The 12,424-nt window shown below is 42.5% G+C and overlaps 1 pseudogene; it reads right to left on the reverse strand.

The window, feature by feature from the left end:
- Positions 1-792: 792 nt before the first annotated feature.
- LOC103601057 lies at positions 793-2,218 on the reverse strand (annotated as a pseudogene).
- Positions 2,219-12,424: the final 10,206 nt, after the last annotated feature.

Here is a 12,424-nt window from a genome sequence, read left to right on the forward strand (position 1 = left end):
TCTGAGCTTTTTATTTATTTCATTGGTCTATTTGTCTGTCTTTATGCCAGTACTACATTATCTTTTATTACTGTGGCTTTGTAGTAAGTTTTTTTTTTTTTTTGTCTTTTTCTTTTTCGTGACTGACAAGGGGTTCGCAATCCTTGGTGTGGTGTCGCCCACACTGCACTCAGCCAGTGAGTGCACTGGCCAGTCCTATATAGGATCCAATCCCGCGGTGGGAGCATCGCTGTGCTCCCAGCACCGTACTCTCCCGAGTGCGCCATGGGGCCGGCCCTTGTAGTAAGTTTTAATATCAGGAAGTTGAGTCCTTCAGCTCCCCCCCACCCCCACAGAATTATTGGTTTTATAACTGGATGAAGTCACATGTGTACAAAATGAAGCTCACACTATCCCAAAGCAGAGTAGGGATTGAAGGCTGGGGATTTGTTACTGGTTATTGGCCTTTGGGGGAGCTCTGAGGTGAGGGGTGGCCGACCCTCCCACTCCAGTTTTGTGGCCACAGGGGTAGGGAGGAGAGGGGATATATCTGGCTTTGGTCACAGAACTCAGAGCCTGGCACTAGGCCAGGACAGACAGATGGATGGAAGAGCAGGAACCCCAGAAACCACCCTGCCAAGGGAGCCCAGGGACTACTACACCAGTCCCACTCATCATGTAGTTGGTACAGATCTATACTCAGGGGCTGGTACAAAGGGAAGGCAGCAAATCAGGAAGGAGGAGGAGACACTGATGTGTGGTGGTAGCTGGGGGGCATCTGGACCTGTGGAGGAGGTTGGGTGGGGAAGTGGGCTAGTGGTGGGTTTCATAAATGCCACTGGGGCCAATGTAGTGCACTCATTTGATGACATCATGGTTCCTGTAGTTCATCTTCGATTTATACACCTTCAAGTAGCATACCTTGAGGCCAGAGGGTGTGAATGGCACCACAAAGTTCATGGAGATGGGGGTTGAGCCCATTTCTTCTTGTCGCTGGTGGGCAGAAGCTCAATCTCTGCGCTGATCTGCAATTCCTTCATGCTTGCTATGTGCTTGATCTTCCACTTGATGGCTTTCTCACTGGCCTTGTACTTGGCTTTCCCCTTTATACAGATCACCTGCACCCCACTTGTCTTCAGTGGGGTTGGGATCCTCTTCTCAGTCTTCTGATCCAGCAGTGAGGGTTTGAAGTTGGACTTGTTGACCACCTTGACCTCCAGTCTGGTTTGTCCCACTTCCTGCACTAGTGTGATCACTCAGAAAGGAAAGATGATGTCCTTGGTGGTGCAATACTTCATAAGCCCAAACTCTTCATCTGGTAGGATGAAGCTGATGCTGCATCAGAGTCACAGTTGCTGAGTTGCACACAATGCTGGAAGGTGCAGTCATCAATGGCAGTTGATTGCTTCCCACTCTTGATTGTTTCATCAGCAGTGCTTTTGCTCTGCTTTTATTTGTTTTGTTTTTGTTTTTGCCTTTTTCGTGACTGGTAAGGGGATCGCAACCCTTGGCTTGGTGTCACCCGCACGGCGCTCAGCCAGTGAGTGCACCGGCCATTCCTATATAGGATCCGAACCCGTGGCGGGAGCGACGCTGCGCTCCCAGCGCTGCACTCTCCCGAGTGCGCCACGGGGCCAGCCCTTGCTCTGCTTTTAAGTGACAGTCTTGTCATTTATCCCAATCTTGCACTCAGGCATGCCACTCTGGTAGCTCTTCATCACCACCCGGGCTGACACCTGGGCCCTCAAGCACCTACCCCTGCAGGGACATGAGCAGGTTCACACTCTCCAGCACATCCAGGAAGAGTTTGTTTCGGTGATACTTGATGCCCTCCTGCCGCCAGCTGATCTGCCCAGTCACCTGGCTGGTGATCTGGGACTGCTCTTCTTTTGTCTGATGCTGACTCTTGATGCCCTGCTGGGTGATGAAGGTTTTCAGCGCACCTGTCTCAGAGTTCTGAGGGTAGGCAAAGGCTGTGATCTTATCTGGCAGCTTATGTATGAGCACAAAATTGTTCTTGATGTTTTCCTTGCTGATCTTGCCAAAGTAGGCAGCTATTTTGTGATACATCTTATAGAGGAGTTCGAAGACCATGGCAGTGTTGACATTCTGCTTGGTGACAGCTGCCAGCCACATGTTGGACCACTTAACATGAAAGAAGCTGGTGCTTCTTCATGTTGGTGATTGGACTGTGCACCTGCTGCTGACCGTGAATAACACTGGCCCGAAAGGCACCCATGTGTTACTCCTGATATAACCTTGGTAGACACCTCCCCCTTGTGATTATAGATGAATAAGTCTCCAATTGTGGCAGCAGCTCAGTCTCTGCGGCCCATCGCTCTGAGAACAAACCTGGTGTCTGCAGACCCCTGCTTTGCTGGCCAGGCCACTTTCGGGATCCCAGGATGTCCACCTGCCCCCTGTTCGCCTGCCCTCGAGTCCTCCAACTTTATTCTTATTTTTCAAGATTATTTTGGCTATTTGGAGTGCCTCGAGATTTCCACATGCATTTTAGGATAGATTTTTCTATTTCTGCAAAGAATGTTGTTGGCATTATAATAAGGATTACAGAGAATCTGTATGTAGATTGTTTTGGGCAATATTGTCATCATAACAATATTAAGTCTTCCAGTCCATGAATATGAGATGTCTTTCCATTTATTGATGTTGTCTTTATTTTTTTTTTTCAACAGTGTTTTGTGGTTTTCATTGCACAAGTCTTTCCCCTCTTTGGTTAAGTTAATTCCTAAATATCTTATTTGTTTTGATGCTATTGTAAGTGGAATTTTTTTCTTAATATCTTTTTAGGATTATTCATTGTTGGTGTATAGATATGTGACTGATTTTTGTGATTTTTTTTAATTGGGCCACTTTGCTGAGTTCTTTGATTAGTTGTAACTTTTTTTCAGTGCAGATTCTTTAGAGTTTTCTGTATATGAGATTATATCATTAGCACACAGAGATAGTTTTATTTTTAAAAAAATATATACTAAAATATTTATAGATAAAATGAAAATATAAAAGTGATCCTGGTTGAGGACATCTACAGGTGCCATTACTACAAGTTTCTATAAAAGTTCTAAAGATTGTACTTCAAGAAGAAGAAAAATGATCCAAGGAAGAAACTAAGGGATACAGATGAACAGCCATATGAAAAAGATTCATAGGGCAATGTATGGAGGAAAGCTATCTCTGGTGTGTCATCCAGGTACCTACTTGTGTTCAGCTGTCTAGAAGCTCCTAAGTTTACTTATTCCTAACCAATTTGGATATCTTTCATTTCTTTTTTCTTGCCTGGCTAGAACTTTCAGTACTATGTTGAGTAGAAGTGGCAAAAATGGGCATCCTTCTTTTATTCTTGATCTTAGTGGAAAAACTTTGTCTCACCATTGAGTGTGTGTTATCTGTGGATTTTTCATATGTGGCTTTTATTATGTTTAGGTAGTTTCCTTCTATTCCTAATTTGCTGCTTTTTTTTTTTTAAATCAGGAAAGGGTATTGAATTTTTTCAAATGGTTTTTCTGTATCAGTTGAGATGATCATGTACTTTTTTTCCTTCATTCTGTTAATTGGTGTATTGTGTTGACTTCTTCATATGTTGAGCCATCCTTGTATTCCAGGAGTAAATTCTACTTGGTCATGGTGTATAATCCATTTCATATGCTGCTGAATTCTGTTTGATGCAGAAATCCTCAACCAAATACTGGCAATGATTATGATGGATATTGGTCTGTAGTTTTCTTGTAGTGTTCTTTATCTGCCTTGGGTATTAAGGCAATGCTGGCCTCATAAAATAAGTTAGGAAGAGTTTGAGAAGGATTGATGTAGTTCTTTAAATGTTTGATAGAATTTACCACCAAAGACATCAGATCCAGGGTCGTTGTCTTTTTTTTTTTTTGCTGTAGGTATTAAGATTTTCTATTTTTTTGTGATTGAGTATTGATAGGCTTTTTTATTTTTAGGAACTTGTCCATTTAATCTAGGTTATCCAATTTGTTGGCATATGGTTCATAGTACTTTGTTTTTTTAATGCATTTTGATTGCAGTAAAAACACATAATATTTGTCACTTTAACCATTTTTTTTTCCTTTTTGTCTTTTTTCGTGACTGGTAACGGGATCGCGACCGGCAATGGGATCGCAACCCTCGGTGTTGCGCCCACATCGCACTCAACCAGTGAGCAGACCGGTCTCTACATGGGATCCGAACCCTCGGCGGGAGCGCTGCCGCGCTCCCAAGCGCCGCACTCCACCGAGTGCGCCACCGGGCCGGCCCCACTTTAACCATTTTTAAGTGTACAGTAATTGTAAATATATTCACATTGTTGTAAAACAGATTTACAGAACTTTTTCATTTTGCAAAACTGAAATTCTACACCCATCAAGCAACAACTCATCTATTTCTCTTCCCCCTAGCCATTGTTAACCACCGTTCGATTTTCTGTTTCTATACGAGAAAAAATGTTCATTCATATCGTAGAGTGTGACAGCATTTCCTTCCTTTTAGGCCAAATTATATTCCGTTATATATATATATGCCACATTTTGTTTATCCATTCATCCATTGATGGACATTTGGGTGTGCAAATATCTCTTTGAGACTCTGCTTCCAATTATTTTGGATATATGTCCAAAAGTGGGAGTGTTGGTTCATATGGTGGTTCTATTTTCTTTTTTTGAGGAACCTCTGTGCTATTTTCTGCAGCAATTATACCACACCATTTTATACTCACTCCAGCAGAGCATGAGGGTTCCAGTTTCTCCACATCTTTGTCAACACTTTTGTTTTTTTGATGGCAGCCATCCTAATGGGTGTAAAATAATATCTCATTGTGACTTTGATTTGCATTTCTGTGATGATTAGATATGTTGAACATCTTTTCATGTGCTTGTTGGTCATTTGTATTTTGTCTTTGGAGAAACGTCTATTTAAGTCCTTTGTCCATTTTAAAAATTGGGTTATTTGGTTTTTTGTTGTTGAAGTGTAAGAGTTCTTTGTGTATTATGGATATTAATCCATTTTGAGATGTACAATTTGCAGATATTTTCTTCCATTCCTTAGGTTGCCTTTTTGCTCTGTTGACTGTGTCCTTTGATACTTTTTAAGTTTGGGGTAGTCCCATTTGTCTATTTTGGCTTTTGTTTCCTGTGATTTTGGTGTTATATCCAATACGTATTGCAAAGTCCAATATTAGGGAGCTCTCCCCCTGTGTTTTCTTCTAAGGGTTTTATAGTTTTTGGTCTTATGTTTAGGTCTTTGGTCATTTTGAGTTATCTTTTATATATGGTGTAAGGCAAGGGTTCTTTTTTATCCTTTTGCATGTGAATATTTAGTTTTCTCAACACCATTTGTTGAAAAGGTTGTCCTTTCCCCATTGAATGGTCTTGGCACCCTTATTGAAAGTCATTTAACCATATATGTGAAGATTTACTTCTGGTTTCTCTATTTTATTCCATTGGTCTATATGTCTGTTTTTATGTGCCAGTATCACACCTGTATTGATTACTGTAGCTTTGTAATATATTTTGAAATCAGGAAATTTGAGTTCTCTAATTTTTTTTTTCCAAATCGATTTGGCTCTCTGGGTCTGTTTAGATTCCATTTGAATTTTAGGGTAGATTTTTCTATTTCTGCAAAAAAACGACATTGGGATTTTGATAGTTATATTGAATCTGTAGATTGCTTTGAGTTGTATGAACATCTTAACAATATTATATCTTCTAATTCATGAACATGGATGTTTTAAAATGCGTTTCTGTTTTTAATTTCTTTCAGCAGTGTTTTGTAGTTTTCAGTGTAAAGTTTTTCACCTCCTTAGTTAAGTTTATTCCTAAGTATCTTATTTTTTTGATGCTATTGTAAGTGGAATTGTTTTCTTAATTTTCTTTTTGGATTATTCATTGTTAGTGTGTAGAAGCATAATTGATATTTGTTTGTTGATTTTGTACCCTGTAACTTTGCTGAATTCATTCACTAGTTCTAACAGGCTTTTGTGTGTGTGTGTGTGTGTGTAATCTTTAGAGTTTTCTACATATATGATCATGTCATCTGTGAATGGAGATAATTTTACTTCTTCATTTCAAGTTTGGATGTGTTTTTTCCCCCTTTTCTTGCCTAATTGCTCTGTTTAGGACTTTCAGTCCTATGTTGAATAGAAGTGGCAAGAATGGGCATCTTTGGATTTGTTCCTAATCCTAGAGGGAAACCTTTCAGTCTTTTACCATTGAATGTGATGTTAGCTCTGAGCTGTTTAAACATGGCCTTTATAATGCTGAGGTAGTTTACTCCTCTTCCTAGTTTGTTGAGTGTTGTTATCATTATAGGGTGCTGAATCTTATCCATTGCTTTTCCTTTATCAATTGAGATTGATCATACAGTTTTGTTCTTCATTCTGATAATGTGATGTATTATGTTGATTGTTTTTTATATGTTGAACCATCCTTGTATTCCAGGAATAAATTGTAATTGGTCATGGTGTATACTGTTTTTAAATGTGCTGTTAAATTTGGTTTGCTAGTGGTTTGTTGAGGATTTTAACACCAGTGCTCATAAATGGAAATTGGTCTCTAGTTTTCTTTTCTTGTAATGTCTTCAACTTTGTTATCAAGGTAATGCTGGCTTTATAGAATGAGCTCAGAAGGATTTCCTCTTTCATTTTTTGTATGGAAATCTTTCAGGATTCGTATTAATTCTTCCTTAAATGTTTGGTAGAACTCTACAATGAAGCCATCTGGTCCTAGGATTTTCTTTGCTGGGAGGTTCTTGATATTGATTCACTCTCCTTACTCATTATTATTACTTATTATTTATTGGTCTGTTCAGATTTTTCATTTCTTCATAAATGAGTCTTAGTTTTTGTGTTTCTGGGAATTTATCCATTTCTTTCAGATTATCCAATTTGTTGGCTTGTAATTATTCATAGTACTATCTTATAATCCTTTTTTTCCCTGTAGAATTGGTAATGTCCCTACTCCCATTCCTGATTTTAGTACAGATGTACCTTGTTTTATTGGGCTTTACTTTATTGAGCTTCACAAATTCTGCATTTTTTACAAGTTCAAAGTTTGTGGCTCTTCTGCATCAAGCAAGTCTGTTGGTGCCATTTTCCCAACATTTTTTTTTTCCTTTTTGTCTTTTTTCGTGACCGGTAACGGGATCACAACCCTCGGTGTCGCGCCCACACCGCGCTCAACCAGTGAGCGGACCAGTCTCTATATGGGATCCGAACCCTCGGTGGGAGCGCCACCGCGCTCCCAAGCGCCGCACTCTACCGAGTGCGCCACTGGGCCGGCCCTTCCCAACATTTTTTAGCAATAAAGTATTTTTAGAATTGAGGTATCTACATTTTTTTGAAATAATGCTATTGAATACTTAGAATAAAGTACAGTGTAAACACTTAGAAACCAAAAAATTTGTGTGAGTTGCTTTTTTTATGGTGGTCTGGAACTGAGCCCCCAAATTTCCAAGGTATGTCTGTAATTTGTTTTCTGTCTTTTCTTTGTTGGTCAGTCTAGCGAAAGGTTTATCAGTCTAGCAAAAGGTTTGTCAATTTTGTTGATCTTTTTGAAGAACCAACTTTTGGCTTTGTTGATTTTCTCTATTGTTTTTCTATATTTTATTTATCTAATCTTTATTATTTCCTTACTTTTGCTGGCTTTGGGCTTAATTTGTTCTTTTTCTAGTCCCTTAAATTGTAAAGTTAGGCTGTTAATTCAAGATCTTTCTCTTTTAAAAAAAAATTTTATTTTATTAAATCATAATTGATCATCCATATTTTGGGGGTTCAACATTGACATATGTTAATCAAATCAATACTACTTTCATATATATTGTTACAAATCATACTTATTTATTTATTTTTTGTCCTTTTTGAGACCGGCCGCACCGTGCTCAGCCAGTGAGTGCTGTGAGTGCACCGGTCATCCCTATATAGGATCCGAACCCGCGGCGGGAGCGCTGCTGTGCTCCCAGTGCCGCACTCTCCCGAGTGCACCACGGGCTCGGCCCAATCATACTTATTCTTTATGCCCCTTGTCCAATCTCTCTCCATCCCCTTCTCCTTCTCCCCTCCTCCCTCTAATTACCCTAGATTTCTTCTCTCTCTCTCTCTCTCTTTTTTTTGTCTTTTGTCTTTTTCCGTGTCTGGCAATGGATCGCAACCCTCAGTGTTGCCCCCGTACCGGACTGGGGACCGGCAACGGGATCACAACCCTCGGCGTTGCTCCCGCGCCTCGCTCAGCCAGTGCGCGGGAACCGGTCCGTATGTGGGATCCGAACCCTCGGGTGGGAGTGCCGCTGCGCTTCCCAAGCGGCGCACTATCCAGTGTGCCACCGGGCCGGCCCCTTCTTCTCTCTTTTTGAAAGAGCAATGATTACTCTGTTGATTTGTTGTCTAGATGATCTGTCCAAGGCTGAGAGGTGTGTTCAGCTCCCCCAATATTATCATAGAACAGATGCTTCTTCTGTCTCTCTGGAATGGGCTTTGTGGAGAGAAACATCCTCTTCCTTACTTTAGTCCCTGCTGGTGACTGTTGTTTTGTCAGTGCACTCCAGTGGCTGCTGGATCATCTGCGTGGTGGTTGTGGCATCTAGTCGCTTTCACGGCAGCCATGGTTACTGTGATGGCTGTGGTGGGCCACCCACATGGGGGTGATGTTTTTAGCATGCTTCGTGGTGCTGGCAGTATGCCTGGTTGTGGGAGTGGTCCGGTCCCCAGATCTATGCCTCAGGACTCTGGGAGGGCCCCAAGGCACTGGCAGTGAGCCTGGGCCGGAACTTCTAGAATGGGGAACTTTCTCTGGGGACCAGTACTTGAGCTGTGTGGTTTAGCAAAGTTGCTGCTTTGCTGCTGGTTCCCTAGAGAAGGCTTTTTGTGCAGCTCAGGTTTTAATGGTTTACTTTATAGGTACTTCAGGCTCTCCAAAGATCTGGTTCCCCTGGTTGTGTAGAAACTCTGATCTGGGTCTGATTCTTTTCATTAAACTGCACCCCATGCAATTCTGTATTCCTGACCAGTCTCTGAGTGTTCCTTTGCTGATTGGGGTGCCTGTCAGCTGTCCTTGCTGTGCCCCAGTGTTCTCCTGGTGGGCCCATCTGCCCAACCGCCTATGCTCCAAACACTTCCCATGGGACAGGCTGTGTACCGGTCCCTTGTGATGACTCACTGGCCTCTGAGTGCCTCCTTTTTTTCAGTTGTTCTGGCTCCTCACTCCTGTGTGGGTCCGTGGGAACTCTATTAGTGGTCTTGCTGGCTTGGGGACCACCAAGGCCCTCTTCTCTCCTGCTGCCTCCAAGCAGCTTCATCTGAAGGGCACAGCTGCGGCTTCTGCTGGCTCCTGCTCCTTGCACTCAGCAGCTCCAGCCTTAAAGTGGCAGTGGCATGAAATGGTCAGAGTGGTTTTTTCTTTCTTTCATCGTGGCTTCTCCTGCCTTCATGAACTCCGTAGGTCTCTCCTTCTCTTCCCCTGAGCTCTGGTGGCCCCAGCTTGGTTGTTGTTGCTTTTACATAGTTGAAAATTGGTTGATTTGTGGGAGAGAGTGACACTGGAGACCGTCTATTCCGCCATGTTGATCAGTAGCCTCTTTTTTCTTTTTTTTTTTTTTTGTCTTTTTCCATGTCCGGCAACGGATCGCAACCCTCAGTGTTGCCCCCGTACCGGACCGGGGACCGGCAACGGGATCGCAACCCTCGGTGTTGCTCCCGCGCCTCGCTCAGCCAGTGAGCAGGAACCGGTCCGTATGTGGGATCCGAACCCTCGGGCGGGAGCGCCGCCGTGCTTCCCAAGCGGCGCACTATCCAGTGCGCCGCCGGGCCGGCCCCTCTTTTTTCTTTTTTAACGTAAGCATTTATAGCTATAAATTTTCTTAGCACTGCTTTCTCTGCATTCCATAAGTTTTGGTATGTTGCGTTCTTGTTTTTGTTTATCTTTAAGTATTTAAAAATTTCTTCTTTGACTCATTGGTTGTTTAAGAGTATATTAATTTTCATCAGGTGGTAAATTTCTCAGTTTTCTTTCTGTTACTGACTTTTAACTTCATTCTTTTGTGGTCAGAGCAGATACTTGTATGATATCTAGATTTTCTTTTTCTTTATTGAATCATAATTGATTGTACATATTTTTGGGATTCAATGCTGACTATGTTGATCAAATTAATATTACTAGTATGTATATTGTTACAAATTGTACTTATTTATGCCCCTTGTCTAATCTTTTCCCACCCCCCTCCCCCCTCCCACCACTGATAACCCTAGATTTCTTCTCTCCTTCTGAAAGAGTAATGGTTACTATGTTGATTTGTTGTCTAGATGATCTGTCCAGTGCTGAAAGGTGTGTTTAGGTCCCCCAATATTATCATAGAGCAGTTGCTTCTTCTGTCACTCTGGAATGGGCTTTGTGGAGAGAGACACCTTCTTTTCTTTGGTCTCTGCTGGTGACTTTCCTTGTGTCAGTGCACTGCAGTGGCTGATGGACCAGCTGTGTGGTGGTTGTGATGTCTAGCCACTTTGGCAGCAGCTGAGGTTACTGTGGTGGCTGTGGTGGGCCACCCACATGGAGGTGATGGTTTTGTCATGCTCCTTGGCACTAGGGGTGTGCCTAGTTGTGGGTGAGGTTTTTTGGTCCCTAGCTCTATGCCACGGGCTCCCGAGGCACTGGTGTTGTGACTGGTTGTGGGTGCAGATGTCCAGTCCCTGGCTCCGTGTCCAATGTCCCCTGGCGGTATGTGTGGGCCAGAACTAATTTTTTGTCCTTTGCTTACTTCTTTTTTTGTTTGTTTGTTTGTCTTTTTCGTGACCGGTAAGGGGATCGCAACCCTTGGTATGGTGTCACCCACACCACGCTCAGCCAGCGAGCGCACTGGCCATTCCTATATAGGATCTGAACCTGCAGCGGGAGCGTTGCTGCGCTCCCAGCGCTGCACTCACCCGAGTGCGCCACAGGCTTGGCCCTCCTTTGCTTACTTCTAAAACGGGGGAACTTCCTGTGGGAACCAGTACTTGAGCTGTGCGGTTGAGCTAAATTGCTGCTTTGCTGCTTTTTCCCTAGGGAAAACTTTTTGTGTAGCTCAGGGTTTAATGGTTGACCTTGTAGGTACTTCCAGCTCTCAAGAGACCTGGTGTACCTGAGTTGTGTAGAAACTCTGATCTGGGCCTCAAGTTTTTTCATCAAACTGCACCCCATGCAATTCTGCATTCCCAAACAGTCTCCTCTGAGTGGTCCTGTGCTGATTGGGGGGCAGGTTGGTTGTCATTGCTGTGTCCCACTGTTCTCCTGGTGGGCCCGTCTCCACCACTGCCTGTGCTCCAAACACTCCCCACAGGACAGGCCCTGTGCTGGTCCCTTGAGATGACTCACCGGCTTCTGAATGGCTCCCCTTTTTCAGCTCTTCTGGCTCCTCACTCCCATGTGGGTCCATTGGAACCCTATTAGTGGTCTTGCTGTCCTAGGGGCCACCAAGGCCCTCTTTTCCCCTGCCGCCTCCAAGCCAACTCCATCTGAAGGGCACAGCTGTGGCTTCTGCTGGATCCTGCTCCATGCACTTAGCAGCTCCAACCTTAAAGTGGCTGTGGCCCAAAACACTTCGAGCAGTTTTTTCTTTCTCTCATCGTGGCTTCTCCTTGCTTCAAGAACTCTATAGGTCTCTCCTCCTCTTCCCCTGAGCTCCAGTGGCCCCACCTTGGCTGTTGTTACATTTTTATAGTTGTAAATTGGTTGGTTTGTGGGAGAGAGTGATGCTGGGGACCATCTATTCCACCATCTTGACCAGAACTCCTAGTTTTTCAAATCTATTGAGATTCAATTGCATGATCTAATATTTGGTTTATCTTGGAGAATGGCCTGTGAGCACTTGAGAAGATTGTATATTCTGTTGTTGGGCAGTGTGTTCTGCATATGTCTTTTCGATGTAGTTGGTTTATTGTGTTATTCAAGTTCTCTATTTCCTTCTGTCTGGTTGTTCTATCCATTATTGAGAATGGAATAGTGAAGTCACCAACTATTATTGCAGAACTGTCTATTTCTCTTCTCAATTCTGTCAATTTTTGCTTCATATATCTTGAGGATCTGTTATTAAGTGCATAAATATGTGTAATTATTACATTTTCTTGCTGTGTTGAACATTCTACTAATATATAATGTCTTTCTTTGTCTCTGTACATTTTATTTTTTTTATTTAAGGTCTATTTTGTGTGATATTATTTAGTATAGCCACCCCTGCTCTCTATTGGTTTCTATTTGCATGAAATATCTTTTTTTCCAGCCTTTCACTTTCAACCTACTTATGTTTTATGTTTTTGAATCTAACTATAGTTTTTAAAAATGTTTTCTGCCAATATCTGTCTTTTGATTTGAGAGTTTGATCATTTACATTTGAAGTAAATACTGATAAGGAGAGACTTTCTTCTGTCATTTTGATACTTGTTTATTGCTTTGCCCCCCATGGATTT

This window comes from Galeopterus variegatus, unplaced genomic scaffold (assembly GCF_000696425.1).
Source record: "Galeopterus variegatus unplaced genomic scaffold, G_variegatus-3.0.2 Scaffold3569, whole genome shotgun sequence".
Classification (NCBI taxonomy): Eukaryota; Metazoa; Chordata; class Mammalia; order Dermoptera; family Cynocephalidae; genus Galeopterus; species Galeopterus variegatus.